We start from the raw sequence: 20,445 nt of genomic DNA, 5'->3' as shown, positions 1-20,445 counted from the left end.
ATGCCACTCATCTGGACACCCCTTTCCTCCCCTCCCCAGGCAGCGTTTGGTTGCTGTCATGAGTCAGAGCAGCTGAAGATGGTTGTGGTCGGCATCATGGACCAGAGTTCACCCTCTTGACCCTGCTGGTGTTTGACTGCAACCTGGGTTTCCAATCCACAGAAAAGTCTTCCTCCTCTTACATTTGCTTTTGGTCCAACAACATAATAGGCTGATTGGAAACAGCCAAGGCCTATTCCAGCTGTTTCTTCTGACACTCTTACACCAATAAGAAGACTCTCTAATCCTGTCCCTCACCAAAATACTGAGCAAAGCTGCAATGCCCACATATTTGTTGCAAGTTCCTTTGTTTTGAGAAGGGACAGTTGCTTGGGCTTTCAGCGTAACTCTGGCGTTGCTTCACTTATCTGGTTCCAGAAAAAAACCAACTATATTTAGTTATTCTTTAATGAAGGGAGGTTATTAGATTACTGATCTGAGCACAAGTACCTCATCCCACAGCAGCACTGGGTTTCTCCAAGATATATTGGAATACCAAAAAGGAATTTCCTGTATTTACTTGGAATAAACTATTTTCTGCAACAAGTCTGAAGAATACGAACACTGTTTAGAGCGAGAAGTTGAAGGCACATAGACACAACAAAGCTGACTTTTTTTGTCCAGAAGAGAAGTTAATGACTTCCAGTTGTTTGGTGTTTCACAACCAGCTCCCTTAAAACTCTGAGCTGGAGGTTTGGTGTTTCTGATGCTGGGGATTAAATAGATGCCAACATCCGGGCACTTGTGTGGTCTAGTGGGAAGATCAGTTAAAATTCTCCTAGCATCCTGTTGACTGTGGGGATGTAGATACTTCACTAGAAAGTTAAGTAACTGCATTTGGCGTATAGGTGGGAGGATCAAGGGCTGTGTGCCCAGGTCCTACTGGTTTGTCATGGAGATGATAATGTGCAGTGGTGAGGGCTGCTATGGCACAGAAAAAAGAAACGGGAGATGGTGGCAAGCTCTTCACAGCTCAGCAAACCCACTCAGTTACTCCTTTGGCAACTTTCTTTTGCTGGCAAGGAAACTGAGGAGACAGGTGAGCAGAAGAGGGTTATTGCTGTGGTAGAACTTCGATATAGTAGACCTTTGCCATAGCACATTTTGACATCATTTGGAAGGTGAGATAAGGGACAGTGTGTTTCCCCCGGCTCCTTTGCCACAGTGCCAAATCTGATTCATGGTCTAGAAACTGGATGACACTGCATAATGTACTGGAAAATTCCCTAATTCTGATTGATAGCCTAGATTTTCAAAGACATTTAGAGAATAATTTTTTTGTAGTATCTTCTTTCTTTAGGTGTATGAGAAAAAAAAAAAATTATTACCCAAAATAAGCCAAATCATGATGATTTCATGCTGGAAAGCATACTATGAAATCAGTGAGAGCTTTTCCCAAGTTAAGGCTCAGAGGATTTTGCCTCAAAATACAAAAAGGAGGAGTGTAAAGTAACAAACCTTCCAAAATGCCCGTTGCCTGACTAAGCAGAACAATAAGCAAATTGTCTCCACCATTTCTCTACCTTCAGAGTTAATTTAAAGAGACCAGCTAGTTAATGATTTATAAGAGTTCCAGTAGCTTGTTGATACTTGCATACAGTTGACTTTTCTGTCCAAAAAACCCCCCACAAATCATTTGGTAATCAATGACCAACAAAAGCTCAGGTTAAAGAAGAATATGCTGAAATGAGCAGCACTGAGGAAATGAAGTAATTTCGTTGTTGCTGGCCTTCACACCATATCTGAACAACATGCCAAACACAGATGGCACTCTATAACAAATGTGAATCCCCAAAGACTGTACTTTGAGATGTCTTGGATTGCTTGCCTGAATTGGAGGCGCTGAACTGGAGGTCTTTCCAGAAGGTATTCTACCAGCAATTGCAGAGCATAAGTTTAGCTACTGAGGTTAAAACTGATAAAAATTTCTAGGACTTTGCCTAAAAAGGCTTATTATTAATACAGAGCTCTTCTGCTATTAGCTAACACAAACCCTTCCTACGATGTTCTGGTCTCATAGAACAAGCATTTTCCAATATGAAGAACAGTTTTTCAGCTAAGAGAAAACAACTTTTCAAATTTTGTTTGTATTTTGCTATATTGGGAGTACAGTTCAGTCCAGAACTTACTGTGCTCAGAAGAGAAAAACAGAGACACAAGAGATCAGGTCTGCATGTAAGTAAATTTATTTCTATTTGAATTTCATGAAACCACTACTATCAAAAAGGTAACCACTACTATGAACATTATTTGAGTTCTAAGATGGGTTTATGCTAGGATGAGGTAGCTACACAGTGAAACTGTGTAGTTAAACTTACCTAGCAGATATTTCCTTGAAACCTTCCCAGCAGAACTGGTTAAACAGATTACTGTTATGCCAAGGCCACTGTCAGTGTACTGAAATCTCATTTTAAATGAAGTATCCCTCTGTCAGGCCTCACATGAACAACTAATGAAGCACAGTCCCAGAAGCTAAGATAAAGAAGCCCTGGGAAGAAGATGGAGCCAGTAGAAGACCCACCAGAGTTCAAGGTGCAGACTCACAGAAGGCTATTTCAAGCCATGGGCTCTTCATTCTAGGTGTTCAGTCACTCCATTATCTTAACAAAGCTTAACAAATCAGCACACCACAGCTAGGCTGTGGCAACCAACAGCTCCTGGGAACTACACAGAAAAGCATAGAAATCTCCAGTTCAGTGAGTGCATCTGCAGGTGATGGGTGGCAGCTGAGAGGAAGCCAGCTGGCCAGTAACTGTTGGGTGATAACTGTGGTGGCCAGGGCACATGATGTTTTCAATATTGTTGGTTTCAGGCAGAAAAAGACAAACTACAGAATTGTAGTCCAGAAATCTCAGAAACAGAAGTAGAGGAACACATTGTTTTTAAACAGAAGCACAGAAATTGCTTGAGGTCAAAAAAGTACAAAAGAGTTTGAGGTCACAGAGCCAACCTCACAAATCTAGGTATGCATCACTTGATGCAGGGCTAGATTTCCCTAGATTTCGGGGCTGCATCCCTGAAAAGAAAGTAGATGGCCATCAGGAACAGGACTGACAGTTCCAATCAAAGTTCCCAGGAGATCCAAAAGCTTTTGATAGCACAATAGAAGACCACGATCACATGCAATGGGCAGTTTTAGAAAGATCTGGTGCTGTGAAGCTAAAACTAAACCAACGCAGATGATAAGAAGGTGTCAAGCAAAGGGCGTGAATGGGAAAGAAGTAAACCCAGCAAAGATCATAATAATGCTATGGACATCACCACAAAATTGCTTTAGCAAAGAAAGAAGGGGTGCAATGATTTCTTGGAACTGTGCAATGATTTCTTGGAACTGTGCTTTAAGTAGAGAAATTTATAACCAATTTAGTCTGAACCAGCAGCCTTAGAACATGACTGCTTCAAAACATTCAAAGAACATGAGATGCAAACCTTAAGAGAGTGCTTGAGAAACTGAAGGATTTAATTAAAGAGGCCCCAGTCCTGAAATACTATGACAATAAGCACAAAAGTAGCTTGTTCATGGATGCATCCCAGGAGAGCATTGGCACAATACTCTTTCAATAACACAGTTGAAGCTGGAGACAAGTGGCTAATGCATCACGGCCACTAACAAAAACTGAACGTAAATACGCTGAAAGAGTGAAGGAGCCTTTGGCCTTCAGCCATGGCTGTAAAAAAAATCCTTTTATTTATGGGACACCACTGTTAGCTGAAACTGTCCATAAACCAACCACTGCTATTGCCAAGATAGGCCTGATAAATACCTCCTGGAGAATACAGAGATTGTTTTTTCAGCTACAAATGTATATTTTACAAATTGAGTAAGGCTGGGTGAGATTTGGTAGTTGCAGGCAAACTCCTGATCATTTTACAAAACTTCCCAATGTTGATCATGGATGCACCAAACCTCCTAAGAAGAAAAAAAGAAAACCCTGTCCACCTGCAGGCAAAATGTGTACTCTGATTGCCAGTATCACTAATGAGTTTGAGATAATGGGAAAGGTAATTCAGGCTTTGGCGCAAAGCTGCCAGTGCCATTGTAGCGCCTTATTGTACCTTGGCAGTGAGGCCTGAATGGTACATGTGGATTCGTATCAAAGCTTGAATAGAGAATCCTGAATGTATTAAAAAGAGGTCATGAAAGTCACTAAGTGATGAGATTTTTAGGAGGAAGACCAGAGTCTGTTGAGAAATCAACAGTGACATTAAAGCAGTTCAATATTATTTTAAAACTTTGCTTATGCCAGCAATACAGGACAACTGCCTCCAAAGGAACCCATGAAGATGGGAAAAGAAAAGGAAGTATGTATAAATATTTTTGTGACTTTTATTTATTACATTAATAATAATTAAAATGTATCGTTATTATTGTTGTTGTTTCTATTGTTACTTTTATTTCCCCAGCGTAGCCTTAGTATAAGTTACTGCAGCCAAACAGACAGCCACATATACTCCATGTTCATTTTAACTAAAGATGACATACTGAGCATGGTAACATCTGACTACAGGCCACAATGCAGTGAGTATCACTGAAAGCAATTTGCATGAAAATACAGATTTAGGTTTATCACCCCTATTCCCTGGTACTTTCAAACCTTCAAGCTAATGGAAAAGTATCAGAAGAACTTTTTTTTACAGTGCTTTCTGTAAAATAAAAGACTATGGGAGTGAGACTGATCCGCATTTAGTGCCAGTGTAGTTAGCTGTTCAGACCTCGTCTTTCGCAAGGGCAAGCTGGAGTAAGCCATCTAGCAGAGAGGCTCTCGCTGCACTCGGCTGATGGTTTCATGCTCAGGGCAGTGGCTAACAGAGCTCCAAACTCCTTGTTTATCAGTGATCCCTGAATGCTTACCATGTAGACAATTTCTGTACCGTTATGGACGCATGCACATTGCCAGTGTGATTGCCAAACAACAAATATAAGCATGCTACAGAATATAGAAGAATATTTTATGACAGTTTTATCTGCATCTAAAAAGGAGTATTAGCTGAGACGGAAAAATTGTTTAAAAACTTGCTGACATCAGGAGCCATGCCCAATGAAGACAGTTCTTTAAGGTATACTTTTTGAAGATGTCAGTTAATTCCTTGTTAGCAAACCTAATGATTTTTACCATTGCTGTTCCTGAAGTCCCGTCATTACTCAAACATCTGTTTTCTTATTTAAAATGGACTTTTAACCCTCACTGCAGAAAAATTTGAAAACATTAGGCCCAACACAAAATGCAAGGAACACCAGGTGCACCATCTTTTTAACCCCTTGGGGGTTGGCAAGGGCTCTTTGCTCTTTTCCTTTTTCTTTCTTAAATTACAAAACTGGCATTTCAGACTTCTAAATTAACAGAAATCAGGAGCAAATTCCCTCTGACCATCAGTGGGAACACCACAGTGTTCGTTTAAAGCCTGATTCCCCCTCCTGTTGTGGAGGGAAAAGTGCACAGCAACTTCAGTGGCTGTACAAGGAGACCTTGGTGCAGGCTTAGGGCTGGTTCGGCGGGTGGTGGAGCACACCCTTTTCCCACTCAGTGGGTGTCTGGGGCTGTACCAGAAGCTATCAGCATCTCATTTTCCATGATAAGGATGCCATCAGACACAGAAGGAGCTCTTGAAAAAAAACCTGCCTGTTGAATGAACAGTGGGTGAATACGTCTTCAGAGAGAGCTGGATGCTCCCCCTCCCTTGTTCTGTTTTTATGAGTGTGAGGGAAAGCAAGTATTGAAGATATGAAATCAGTTGTGTTATCAGGAAGCTGTAAAATGTTTAGGCAAGATTTATTTCATGATGAAAGCTAAGCTTAAAGGATATTTTATTTTTGGAAGGGCCTAAAGGTTTGAGCCTACAGGAGATAAAACAGACTCCATTTGTTGCATTTCCTTTCTGTGGAGTATTAGTATTCCCTCCACATTGATCAGGATATTTCTTCTTTAATATAGATGCCTTTTTTCCTAAAGGTTTTTTTAGAGGTAACAAATTTTAAAAAAACACAATGTACATTCATTACACTAAATGATAAACATACAAATTTTTTTTCTGTTATGCAGCTCATCTGGAGAGAGTAGTTTCTGAATTTTCTTCTAGAAAGGAATGTGGAGAATGGCAGTACCATCCTTACCTTCCCTGCCATTCTGCACTTAGTTTACTCACAGATAGAGATTTTGATGTAAAATAAGATTGGGTATTGCTGTCATTCATTAACACATGAATGTCTGAGACTAGGACACAAAAATCATTGTAAAATGGAACAAGGTTTGTACAAATCTCACAAATCTCCCCAGTCTCATATTAATAGTGGAGGAAAATGGGCTTCAGGCCATCCACAGGAAATGACAATAAAATAAAAGTTAAGAGCTCTTGTAGATCAGAGGTAAGCAGGAGGCTTGAGACAGCTTCAGCCCTGAGCAGAGAGGAATGCCAATCTGCATTGCTGTACATCAGTAAGCAAATTGTGTGTACATGCACCTCAAATCCTTCACATCATGGCTGTGAAGAAATAGGAAAATATTACAAGGAGATGAAGCTTTGTTTGCCTTTACTGTGGGCCAAATTTGTCTCTGGTGCAACTTGAGAACACTGTGGAGTTTTGCTTCATTGTTACTGTTAACACATAAAATTCAGGAAATATTTTCATTTGGGATTTCCTTGGGAAGAATTTATCTGCTGGCAACAATTCAAAAGTTGAGGAAGATTTATACACTAGAGTCCCATTTTGTATTCCTTGGGTAGAATCCCAAATTCCTTCCACTTTCACCTCCAAGGATTCATTAGCATTTATCAGGTAAATAATCTGCAAAAGGCAGATTACACCCCTATAAATCCATTGTAATTACACTGATTTCAAAAGTGTTACTAAAGATTTATGCCCATGTAACTGAGCTCACAGTTGGTAAGCTTTCTAAGGAAGATAAATATTTCCTCAAGAGAAAACAGCCCTTACCATGTGCTATTTTTTTCTGTTCTACATGTCCTCACCTTCCATCATAATGAAGTATTTTATATAAATACAACATGAGGTAATGACACTAACTGAGAAGGAAAATAAAATCACACTAGAACCTGAAGTCTTCCCACCTGCTTTTTATTAACAGAGACCACCATCTTCATGTTATTTAGCATCATATTCGTATTTAATGCAGCTCATCTATTCCCTTGTCTGCTTGACAAAAACCTTTCTTCTCAATGCATTTTAATACCATGCATAAATTCCAACTGACATCTTCACAGACTTCTCAAACTAAATTCTCTTACAGAAAGTGCATTCATTGGCTATTTTCTGTTGTGTGTCCAGACACTAATGCACCATTCTGTGCCAATGAACCATTTTGTAGTGTCAGCTCAGGCTCCACTGAAGCTAGGCTGAAGCCTGTGATGTACTGTGGATACTGCTTTGGAGAAGCTCACAGGAGTCCCAGTTAGAGACCCTGGATCCCTCTGTGCCACTTCTCTATGGACAACATCAAATCCATTATTTCTTGCATGAAACATAGGCATTTAATGCATTGTAACAATATGAATATTCTAATGGAGATGACAAATGACAAAACACATTTATTTACTCATTGATACAGAAGATCTAGCAATCTTAAGCATCTGCATAATCAGTCTCAGAAATTTCTTGAAGTGTATTACTAAGTTACCTCTTCTAAGACTATGTTTGAAAAAAAGCAAAGAATTAATGGTATCAGTATGTTTATTCAAGAGAATAAACATTGTGACTTCTGTGGGAGGAAGTGGAATCATGTAGGCCCTGATTTGTAATAATTCAGGTTATTTATTCACATAATGGAGGCATGTATAGAAGCTGTGCTCCAGACCAAGAACCCTGAGGAATGGAAAGTCTGCAACACCATAGGAAGCATGAGTGGATGTTCTGTAGGAACCCCATTACTGGGGATCAAGCCATGAACCTCAGATCAGCAGCCTCACTTAAAGTGTCAAAATACTTGTAAGTGAAGAAAAACCCCTACGTTATCTAAGGGAAAAGAAATAACAGAAAGAAAAGCACATGATCAGGTACACGAAACTTCTGCACAACCAGATGGTTCCAGATCATTATTATGTAGATACATGTATTCTTTTACTTCTTCTCAGGTTTCAGTTGAAGTTTCATTAGTCTGTAATTATCTCATATATGTCACAGTTTAAAAAAAACACCTTACTTCTTATGTCAACAAAGTAGATGGGGAAAAAAAGTGTTACAACAATGGTTCCACCTTTGACAAGTCTCCCTGCTGGAAAAGACAGATTTCAAGACAATGAGTGGAGGGCATTGCATGTCCTTATTATTCTGACCAGTCAAGGAGAGATCTGATTACAGCCCATATCACTGATGGATCTTAGGGGCAACTGCCACCTAGGGGAGTAAGTGCAGACAGTCCCCTAAGGATTAGAAGTGGCATGAACAATGGTCTTAACAAGGTGCTTGTTGCCCAAAGCAACATCTAGCCCTTCCCTTCTCAAGGCAGCAGGTTTACTGGTTATCGCAGAACCATAGAATCACCTAGTTTGGAAAAGACCTTTAAGATCATCAAGTCCAACCACTAACCTAACGCTGCCAAGTCCCCCACTAAACCATGTCCCTAAGTGCTACATCTACATCTGAGTCACCTCCAGAGATGGTGACTCAGCCACTCCCCTGGGCAGCCTCTTCCAATGTTTGACCACCCTTACAGTGAATGAAGTTTTCCTAATATCCAACCCAAACCTTCCCCCGCACAAAGTAAGGCTGTTTCCTGTTGTTCTACCATTTGTTATTTTAGAAAAGAGACTGACCCCCACCTGCCTACAACCTCCTTTCAAGCAGTTGTGGAGAGCAATAAGGTCCCCCCTTGAGTCTCCTCCTCTCCAGGCTAAATAATCCCAGTTCTCCCAACTGCTCCTCACAGGACTTGTGCTCCAGACCCTCCACTAGCCCCGTGGCCCTTCCCTGGACACGCTGCAGCCCCTCTACGTCCCTCCTGCCGTGAGGGGCCCAAACCTGAACACAGGGTTCGAGGTGCAGCCTCACCAGTGCCCAGTGCAGGGGGACAGTCCCTTCCCTTGCCCTGCTGGCCACACTGCTTCTGACACCAGCCAGGGTGCTGCTGGCCTCCTTGGCCACCTGGGCACCCTGCTGGCTCATGCCCAGCCGGCTGCCGACCAGCACCCCCAGGCCCTTTCCCACCAGGCCCTTTCCAGCCGCTCTGCCCCAGCCTGTAGCGCTGTGTGGGGCTGGTGTGACCCAGCTGCAGGACCCGGCACGGAGCCTTCTTGAACCTCATCCAGCTGGCCTCGGCCCATCGGTCCGGCATGTCCAGACCCCTCTGCAGAGCCTCCTGCCCTCCTGCAGATCAATGCTCCCCCACAACTGGTGTCATCTGCAAACTTGCTGAGGGTGCTCTCAATCCCCTCATCCAGATCATTGTTAAAATAGGAAGCAGAACTGGCCCCAATACTGAGTCCTGGGGAACACCACTTGTTACTGGCCACCAGCTGGATGTAACTCCATTTACTACCACTCTTTGTGTTCAGCTGTCCAGCCAGCTTCTAACCCGGTGTAGAGTACACCTGTCCAAGCCCTGTGAGCAGCCACTATATCCATGAGAATGTTGTGGGAAACAGTGTCAAAAAATCATCTGCTCTAGGTTCTGCTCTACAGCACAGGGATGGGTTTGTGTGAATGTTCTCTTCTCTCAGTCAACCTACTGTACACGCAGCCTCAACATATTTCTTCTTTCATCCTTACCATGTAATAATTTTCCATCTTCTCTTCCAAACCTAAATGTAATCTCTTATTTACTAGAAAGAAATGAAAACACTGGGTTCCCAGTGCTTTTTCATGCCTCCAGATGTCCTCCCATTTGCACTGCAGGGCAATATGGCAAGAAGGCTAAGTGTGACTGATTGTGCTCCTCTTTTCACACAGACCTCATTTCTCAATACCAGCTTGGTTCCCACAGGAAGATCTGTGAAACAAACTTTCTGAAAGGCTTTTCAGGTTCTTGCTAGCTCATCTTTAAAACTACTCAGTCTGTTTTTAAAATACTGGATTCACATCCCAGACACTTCCCTTTTTGAACTTGCAGATGTTAATAAGTAGACCCAGGATGTTGTTATTATCTTGGGGTTTGCTACAGAAACTCTTTTCTGTGCAGGTGTCCCAGAGGACCAGCTGACCCAGTATGACAAAGAAGGAGCTTTGTGCTTTGGCTGCCATTCCTACCTAGAAGCTCATACAAGTGAAATTATTCTTCAAAGTTATTAACAGATATTCAGTTACAGGATCATGGTCTAGATGAAGTATAAGACCTATTTCAGTAGCAAAATTTATGGTCATGAACCTGCATGCACCTGCACAATAACAAGACATACTGGTTTTAGGCTGATGCCAGCTCTGGTTTGGGAACGCTATTCAATCCGTGCAATGCCATAATTTTTGGATTTGCTTCATAGCACTTTCTAATTACCTACCCTCTTTTTTTCTCCAATTGCTTATAATGCACCTGTCTCTGACATAGTGAGGGACATTTGGGCTGTGCAATGTACTGACTATAGCATGAGTCTGCTGTGCTGTGGTGACTATACCACAGGAACTGCTAAAACACCTCAAAAATTTATGATGTAAATGCAAGGGAATAAAGCATAGATGCAACCAACAATAGCACATTTAGGGCATGGAGCTCTTTACTGCTGCTGCTGTTAACAATAGTTGTCCACACTTCTGTAGCCTGCCCATCCCGTGGTTCTGAAAGCTTAACATAGCACATACGTAAAGTGCCATGAAAATTCAGGTGACTGCCCCATTGGTAGTACCCAAACAACAAAATAAAAGAGGGAGTAGGAAAACTAATCTAAAATGCTAAAGACTATCAAAAGGCAAACAGTGTTCTCAGGTCTTTCTGATCAGGCCTTGATTTCAGCAGATGTGATGCTGGCTCTGGGCACCCCCTGACAGACTAGCACGGCGATTCCTAGGAGAGGTTTAAAAGAGTGTGAGGCAGCCGAGGCTATGCTGATGCAGCATCTCACAGCTCCAGCTTTCATCTCCAAGTCTGCAATTCTTTAGTTAAAAGCTGTCTTTTGTCTCCTATTGAAACCAGATTGTGTCATTCCTGGCTTATTTTGCATTCCCTCCCTGAGTGCTCATGATTTTGTTTAAGATATTCACACTTTTCAGGGACTCTTTGATGAAGTTGCACTGACACACTAAATAATCATGAAAATATTCCAAGACAACAGTATGTTTTCTGTATTCACGTAAGTTTGTTGGTGATTTTATTGCTGGTAAATGCACAAGATAAAGCTTCCTGTAGGAACTAAAGGCACTGGTTGGGTACTTAATTTAGGTCCCTAGTAATTACGAAACAAGGCAAATAACAACCTTTTTGAAGTTTCACCCTCTGGCAAGGCTTACACAGTCTGGTTTTGCCTCGTTCAAAAGGTTTAATGAGACATGGGTCTTGTGTGTCTGTGTGTTTATGGAAAGAGAAAGAGAGAAGGGCTGTCAAAAGCTGGGAAGCATGAGAGTGTGAGAACCAGAACAGGGTTTGTGGGCTGACCTCCGGTATCTATCACCTACCGGTCTCCACATGGGAAATGGGCAGTGCCAGAAAGCAGCAAATATGCGGAAAGGTTTATGCATCTCCAAGCTTGTCTCTTTTCTGTGACAAGAAAGCACTACCCCTCGTAACTAACTTTGTCCTGCTTGGAAGTGTTTTATTATTTTGATCCAGCCCTGAAAGAGTCTGTACAGAGAAAATTGTCCTCTGTTTTTCAGCAGTGGCTGGGGCACTGGCCCCGCTGGTCCTGACACACCTGACCTGCAAGTGCTGAAGGGGCACACAGCTTGCAGAAGCAGTGTCTGGGGTCAGCAGGGCTCTGCAGTGGAGGGGCTTTGTTTTGGCAGAGAAACTCATGGGAAAAGAAGCTGGTAGCTGCAAGGGCAAGCTGGGGTACCCATAAAAAACTCTATATCCCAGAAAAGCTAGATGAATTAAAGAACTATGAGAGCTTCAGTCTGTTGACTTTGAAGTTATCCATATATGGAATGAGTTTAAGGAGTATATTATAATCCTAATTAGTAATATTTTGCCTCAGACTTTGCTCAGCCATCTACCCAGTTCCCTCTTTATCACTTTTCCCGTTTTAGATAGGTTTTTCCAATTCCTGTTCCACTGGATAGTCAAATAAGAGCAAGTACCTCTAAAAGCAAAGAACAGTGACACAACAGGGCCATTACTGAGTAACCACATTTCTCCTGATACTGATAAACTTCTTTAGTTGTGGTGTTCCAGACGACCACATACTTAGCCAATGCCTAATGTTGCCTCTGCCAATAAAAAATCTGTTCCTCTGGATTTGCAGACATTTCTACCTTGCTATTGAATAGCTTACATAAACTTTTTTCTACCACTTCCAAGCAGCCAACTGAAGTGCGTTAAAAAATTATTTTCCTTCCAAGTCATTAATACGAGGTTACCTTTGGTTTCACTAAGTTGTTCTAAGAAAAGTTGCAAATCCTATGCTACGAATACTAAGAAGATATTTCCAAAGTCCTGTAAAAGTGACTCATCTCAGCGATGCCAGCTCAGAATAGAAATTCATGATCTCAAGACAGATGTAGTGGAAGACTGCAGATACTACTTCTCTAAACTTGATGTTATAGCTCCAACTGAAGCAGCAAGGAAACTTGGATATTTACTTTGCATAACTCATTACCAGGAATCTTACGATTTCCAGAGCTGGACAAGTAACTAATCATGTGGTTTAAAAAGTCTCTTTTAATCACAGCCTTCTAGAATTTAGTCACTGCTTGAAAATACTTTCAGAACTATTCTGTAAGGCAAATCTCATCCTACGGGCTGTAAGCAAGCCATTAGGTACGAACACTGAATAAATTCAGGACTCAGTTTCCTAAGCCATGTTGTTTGTTTCTGTGCTCTGACTGGATAAACAGAACTTTTCCAATGAGCTTTCCTGCTGCAGATACTCATAATCCTGAACTGGATTTCTACTTTGTACCTTAAGTCTACAATGCTTGTTTAAATTTTGCTGTTCTGGCAAATAGTTTTGAAATGACTTCTATTGGTTACAAGAAGCACTGCAAATAGAAACAAAAGAGATCTAAAACCATTTTGAGCAACTGAAAAAATGTGAATAATTCCTCTCAGATACTCTTCACAGCATGTTTTCCTGTTATTGTTTCATTGAAAAGTAAAGGAAACTCTGAGATAAATAGGCCCCTTTAGATGTACTGAATAGTTTGATTTTATCTTAAAATTTCTTCCAAGATGATATATTGGGGAGCTTACAAAAGTTGCAATAATTAGCACAATAATTTCCAAAATTTATTTTCTGTAAATCTACCGAGATTGTCATCACTTGGCAAAACACTTGCTAAAAAGGTGTCACATTCTACATTCTTCACAGTGATGCAGTAAATACTGAAAATAACATATATTTTAAAAGAATAATGAGGATTTCCAGCTTTGCTTGAGATTGAGAGCTGCTAGTGCACAAATCAGAATATTTATTTGGAAACATCCTCAAATTCTTCCTCTGGTATTTTGATCCCTACCATACAGAAAGTATATTTTCTTTATGATACTAAGGCCTGATACCTCCTTACCCCCAACTAGATTGTTTTTCACATTGTCTTGCTTACAAATATACAATGGAGTACCCCTAGCCACCTTGACTCCAAAATTCCAGCAAGTCCGCTCTGTCTATTAAGAGCTCCATTTTCTGTTCAGGGGATTTCCTTCATTTATTTTACTGCTGGCATCACGGTTTGTTCACTTTCCTCAGATCCAAGGAGCTCCTGGTCTACACTTACTTTAAACATATTCTTCTTACCAGGGATCAGACAGCGGGAGCTTCTGCTGAGGCACATCTACCCCTCCCTACCCCAGGGTCTCATTTTGAAAATGATTATTTGAACTCCATCATAAGGAGAGGCTGCACACACTCACCACTCCAGGGAAGATCTTCCAACCACAATACATGACCAGCCAACTTGGAAATGTCCAACCTAATGTAGAAGTGGATCAGGAGGAAAAATAGTTTTGGAGGGCAATGTTTTTCCTCCACTTTAGCATAGTGAGAAATCTCTATGCTACTAGCACATGACGACCTCACACCCAATATATTGCATAATTCTTTACCTATGGGCACAAAAATGCCACATCCTACAGACGTTCCTGCAGAGGCAGGTACCTCACAGCTGAATACACATGCTGTGAAATGCTATTTCATGCACATGAGCTTTAAGTTCCTGCTTACCCCCACTCTCCTTTACCACTCTTGCATTCTGCCAGGACAGGGCAGCACAAATCTCATTTCCCTTTCTCCTTCCCTGACAGTGTCCTATAAGCAACATACATTGTCCTGTCATTTCCACATAGCAGCAGAAGTGCAGAAAGATGGATCAGTGTGCAGGCCTTCAAAAAACCATGCCGTTCTTTCCCACAATTGATTTCCTATGTCTATAACTTGCACAGAGCAGCACAGAAAAAATATATATACACATATTTCTATAAAATAGGAGATCACAAGCTGATCCTTTACCTGGAGAGGTGGTTAACTGAGGTATTTCGTAACAGAGATGACCCAAGCAGCCATAACATGCAGCAGCAGATCTCTCTTTGAAGCATTTCAGCAGACTCAGAGATCTGATCAACGCTTAAGTGTAATTTAAACTATTTTAACTGATTTGTCATTTTAACTGTTAGGAGGAGACCCTCAATCAGCTGCTTCAGAGCTAATCTAAAGGCATGTTTCATTTGCAGATTTCCTGCCCCGTTTATAGTGAGACGTATTATATGTTATCTAAAAATAACTTGCACCATAGCCCTCAATTTCGCAGCTGTCCCACAGGAAAACAGAGCCAGAGTAACAAGCTTTTGCCTCAAGCAAAAAAAGATAATTGTGAGAAAGACTGTAAGAGCTGACAGTGTCTCTTTCTAATAATTGGGCGAAGTGGGAAAAAGCTGCAGGCAAAATGCCCTGCTAGTTCCATTAGATGAGCTAATAGAAAATGTCAGCAGCTTTCATGGTAAAGGGGTTACGTTTCGTTTCATTAGGTCTTTACTGAAGTTGGTAGAGTAGAAAATATTCTCCATCCAACACAGTAGAATCTGGTGCTCTGTATCTCACTGGTGGATCTGTCAAACGGAAAGGAAAAAACAAACACAACCTTAATACACTCCTTATTCATTTTCATAGATTTAGAGGATTTCAGGCCAGGAAATACATGATTATCCTGCTTGATTTGTGTAACAGAGTCCCAAGGATATTTACTTGTAATTCCTCTCTCAAGTCTGTATCTGTGTATGAAATACAGTGTAATTTCTGAAATACCACACATTCTTCAATTAGTGGCTTTGAAGTTGCTGAGAATCCCTCCTGTCCCCCCCGATTAACAGGGCCAATAGTCAACCATTCTCACAGGTATCTGTGAATTTATCCAGTAGCAGCCACCTGCCATTGAATCTTATTATGTTTTTGTCTACTAGATTAAAGACCTCTCTCTCCCCTATCAGAAAGTTGTTTTCCTATGTAGGTATGCATCAATGGTAATGTCACCTCTTAATCTTTTCCCTCTGCTTAACAATCTTAAGTAGACCTGCCTATGGTTTCCACTGTAAGGCAGCACTGCCAGACCTCTGGGCATCTGGTTGATCTTTTGTGGTCCCTTCCTAAACTTCCAGTGCTGTCCTGAAATGCTGCCATCAGATTGGACACAGCCTTCTGTTCCATAGAGAAGTAATGCCATCCCCATGGTCCTGCTCAGTACTCCCATGCTTAGATACACCCCTGTTCTTACAAATCACCAGGGAGGAACTGACACTGGCTCCAGTACAAGCCCAGATGAAGAGAGGGTGTTTTCTGCCCTGTGCCCAGTAGGCAGGGACCCAGGCCTAAACTGCTCCATCTCTTTGCCTCACTCGATGAACAGTAGCACTGAACCTGAACAAGCACCAGTTTGTCCTGGATGTCCACATGTAATTTTGCAAATTTACATCTAATTTACATTTACTAAATTTGTGCTCTGCCCATCAGTATACTAAAGTTCATTGAAAAAAAATGTATTAAAGCAAAAAAACCTCAGGTCCTAATCTCTGCAAACATAAGAGCAAACAAAATCCCCAGTCCTACATACTTCTCCTCTTGGGAATACTCTCATCACTTCCCATAGCGTATGTTAAGGCCCATGGAGATCTGCCCATGAAGAGCATTTGTAGAACAGCTCTATCTGGTAGTTGCACCATTAAAATAAATAAAACTTTTGACATAGGTGGAATTATCCACATGCATAATTCTTTACAGTATTGAAGTTCACAGTGCTTACCCTAGGCAAGTATAGAAAAGTACAGGAAAAGCCTTGACAATTTTTCTAGCATGCAAAACCCCCTTTTTTATCAGTAGAATTGTTGTTGCAAAGGTCTGCCTATGCAAAGCCAATTATGGGATTGAAACAGAAGCCAACAAACTAAATCAGAATATGAAGAGAGGTAGTCCTCCTTTTCCAGTGCAGGGGCATGTTTGCGAGAGAAGATGGACTGGTGCTGGGAGACAGAGGGCTGTGAAGGGGCATCGGCACCAAGACACCATCTGGGCAGGAGTGCAAAGCATACTGAAATATTAAAAAAAACCAACAGAGAGTTTTGCCATTGACCTCAGCGAGCTTCAGTCCAGATCCTGAATTACATCTTTGATTTATTTCAACCTGAAAAAGTGATACCATTCTCTGAAAGACTGACACAGTACAGTAGGATATGAAATTCAAGACAGTGCTATGGGTTTTTTTGCAGATTCTCCCAAGTGTCTTTCAGCACTTGAAAAATGTTTTCTTCTGTAGAGGAGCCCCTGAAGTCCCATGTCATTTTTGCCATGGGAGAGTGATCACAGTGTGCTTCACTCAGGGGCCTTGGGGAGCACTGGAGAGCATCGATGCAGCCGAACCCCAGCGGTTGCACTTACACAGCTGGGGGTGCATTTGGAAGGACTCGATAGAGTGATGCTGTATGGAAATAGTTGTCATTTCAAAAGCATATGCTTCCATTATAAGTGAAGATGCTTGTAGGAAGTCTGCCACAAAAGTCATAGAGGCCATTTTGTATGGGATCAACATGCCATCCCATACACAGCATCTTTTGAATCATGGGTGACTCTTCTCCAAGAAAGAAATGTGTCTAGTTGAAGTACACAAAGCCTTTGTCTGTTTATACCCTGTGCATTGGAGGGGGATTGGGTGTGCCTGTGTGTGTGGGTGGTGTTCAGCAGTGCACTGAGAGGCTCTCCCTGACACTGGGACTGTTTGTGTTGGGTTCTGAATGCAATCCTTCTTATCAAGGCTATTCCCAAATAGACCTGTCTGCATCCCACGACTACATATTTCACCGTAGAAAATTCCTGTAATAATGGAGTGACATGCCACAGCTGCTACACAACATCTCTTTTGAGCTTTTGTCAATTGCTGGAAAGAAAATTATTCTTTTCTGAAACAATTAGTGTCATCTAGCTGTAAAATGAAAATTGCTACCTATCCCACTCAGACTTCACAGGCTGGAAGTTTCCTTCTAGCACCAAAGATTTTGAAAGTCCTGCTGCTCTGATCACACATTTCCTTTTACAATACACATATCAGAGCTTCAAGATACTGACTTGTGAGATCATTATTGCAGCACTCAGGGCATATAAAAATATTGTCACCTACCTAGAAGGCAGCATATCTGATATACAAAGGTCACCTCCTCCATACTTCTGAAACTCTTGCTTCTGTGTTTGTAGGACGGGGACTCACAGAGGTCTCAGATATGATCAGGACCACTTTGGGCTGACTGTTGTACAAATAAACACCTGAAGACCCTTTTCCTCAAGAGGATACACACAGAAAAGACATAGCAAACAGGGAATCCAACAGATTTGTAAGAATTCAAGCATAAAGTCGGTGTCAGACCCAGGCATAAAATCTCATGATACAACCCAAAGGTTCCCTTGCATTTTCACAGTACATATTTTTGATGCCTTTAATAGGACCCTGCTGTCAATGACCCTCAGCTCCATCATCTGTTAAATACATCTCAGAACCTAAACCCTTCCCAAAGTCAGAAATTTACTGGCATAGCAACCACTGGTTACGACTAACTACTAGCTCTGAGGCATCCCTGTTTCCATGCATTAGTGTGGCAAAGCATGTGGCAGGAAAGCAGAAGGGATTTACTACCGTCAAAGCCTCTCATGCTGTGCAGGTTACTGATCAAAACTGCAAGAAGAGGAAAAATTAGTCTTATATTAGCTTCACTGCTATGAAAACAGATCAGTGAGCAGTAACTGCCTGTTACTTCTCTTCCCTTGCAGCCATCCCTATCAGTGTCCAGACTCAGACATTCCCTTTAAAAAGATGCATCTCAGCAGGCTGGTATCGCAGGTTCACCGCCAACAAGGAGGCCAGTGCTGCTGCATCATTCCTCATGAATATGCTGTGTAGAAGCAATTACCTCACTTAGTGCATGGTCTGCCCTGCCAGCATTGGTACCTGTCAGACAGTGCTCAGGACTTTCCCCATGGTTCACACAGATGCTGTGCAGCACACAGCAGATCATTTCCTTTCAAGGCAAGTTCAGATCACGTCTCGTGGGCCTTTCAACTACATGAGCTTTCAGTTTCTCAAAGGTATGCTTCACAGGTATCTTTGAGTCACTTAAGACATTAATTAGTATTTTTCCAGGTGCCCTGGGATATGCCTCACTACCCATGGCAATAGGAGATATGTAACATCATCACAGGATAATGACGAAAGGATGAAAGCTAACAACATCATTATCTACACTAGCTGTGCCACAAAAAGCTATTATGGGAACACAGGTGAAAATTGTAACACAACAGATTTTACACAACACACTCTCCCAGCACTAAGAAACCTACCACAATGTGGGACAAATGTGGATTACGTTTACCAGACCTTGGAGCTCAGCAGATAAGTAATACTTCCAAAGGATGAAGTCTGAGGACAAGTGCAGGGCGTTACTGATAAGACTGTCATTTACGCCTATAGAAACACAGAGCACCACACACTGAAAGCCACCATTAACCTCTGAATGCTTAATGAGTTACACACCCAACAACAGAACTTTTGAAACAGTTACATGGAACATGGCCAGAGTGTAAGGAAGGTCCCCTGTCCACAATGCTCAGCAAAGTCCTTGGAAGGAATTACCTTTGAGCAATGCCTGGGAGTAAAATGAAAGACATCTCTTCATTCAGATGGATTTGGACTGTTGAAGTGACATTGCAAGGTGGTTTTAGTGCAGTTTAACTTCCCTTGTGTGACAAGCTTAAAGAGAAAGGGACACAGGAGAAGAAGTGTCAGAGCACTTGTAAGACTAATCACAATTGCTGAGGTCCAAATTCACATTTTCTCCTGAAGCAGGTTTGCAGATTAGATTTTTTTTATAGTGAAAATGTATCCTTTCAAACTACTAAGTACATAATGATCTATTTCATGAAAACAGTCCTTTTTACCTGCAAATAACTGGTCAGCAAAGAGCTGGAGGAAAACTTTCTCAGAGTGATTTTGTGAAGTTTTATTGAGGAGGCATTAGGTGTGCAGGGGGGGAAGAAGCTCTGCAGGACCTAGAGAGATGGGTCCTGCTTGCGCAACCTACTTGTCACTGAGATCCAGAGGGTAATTGAGTCAGTCCCATCACACTCAAAAGTCCCATTAAGAGATGCGTTATTGTTGGAAAAAGTCCTAACATCAATCAAGCATAGTACCCAGCAAACCCTTCTGAGTTGGAGCAGACTAGCTCAGAACCATGTCCCCAGACTGTGAGCACACAGGAAAGCACCACTACGGGCCCTTTGGTTAGGTGTGTTTTTTTCTCTTTCTCTGTTTTATAGAACTTTGATCATTTCTAAAAAGTCAGGAAATTGAAATGTTTATTATCAACACTAAAACTTATACAGTAATTATTTTAAAATAGAATATACTTTTCAGAATATATTTTTTTTTAAATGCAGTAGAAGGCATTATGCAAAAGTTCTATGGTTGGCAATATCTCTCTCCTACCACCCTGTGGACGTGTGGCGTGTTTTAAAGCCTTAGTCTACACTTGGACCCATTACCTAGAACCCTCATTGAACATCCTATTAACACTTCAGGATATAGTACCACTGACTGGGGAGCTGGGACAGGGTCCTCCCTTAAAGGAGGTCACGTATCAGCTTGCAGCTTCCTATATTAAATCAATAGACCTAAGATTAATAAGAGTCTCTTCCAAAAATTAACCTCACCTTGCTGGCATGCCTGTGTTGGAGAACACATTAGATTTGGAAGTCCTCTGGAGCTGTTTTTTTTGTTTAAGATCATTTATGCTGTCAGGCTACAGCAGCCTAAACATTGTATGCCATATTCTTGAGTTAGCATCT

The sequence above is a fragment of the Falco punctatus genome (genome assembly GCF_963210335.1).
Source record: "Falco punctatus genome assembly, chromosome: Z".
NCBI lineage: Eukaryota > Metazoa > Chordata > Aves > Falconiformes > Falconidae > Falco > Falco punctatus.
The sequence above is the reverse complement of the archived record's forward strand: the minus strand, read 5'-3'. Positions refer to the sequence as shown.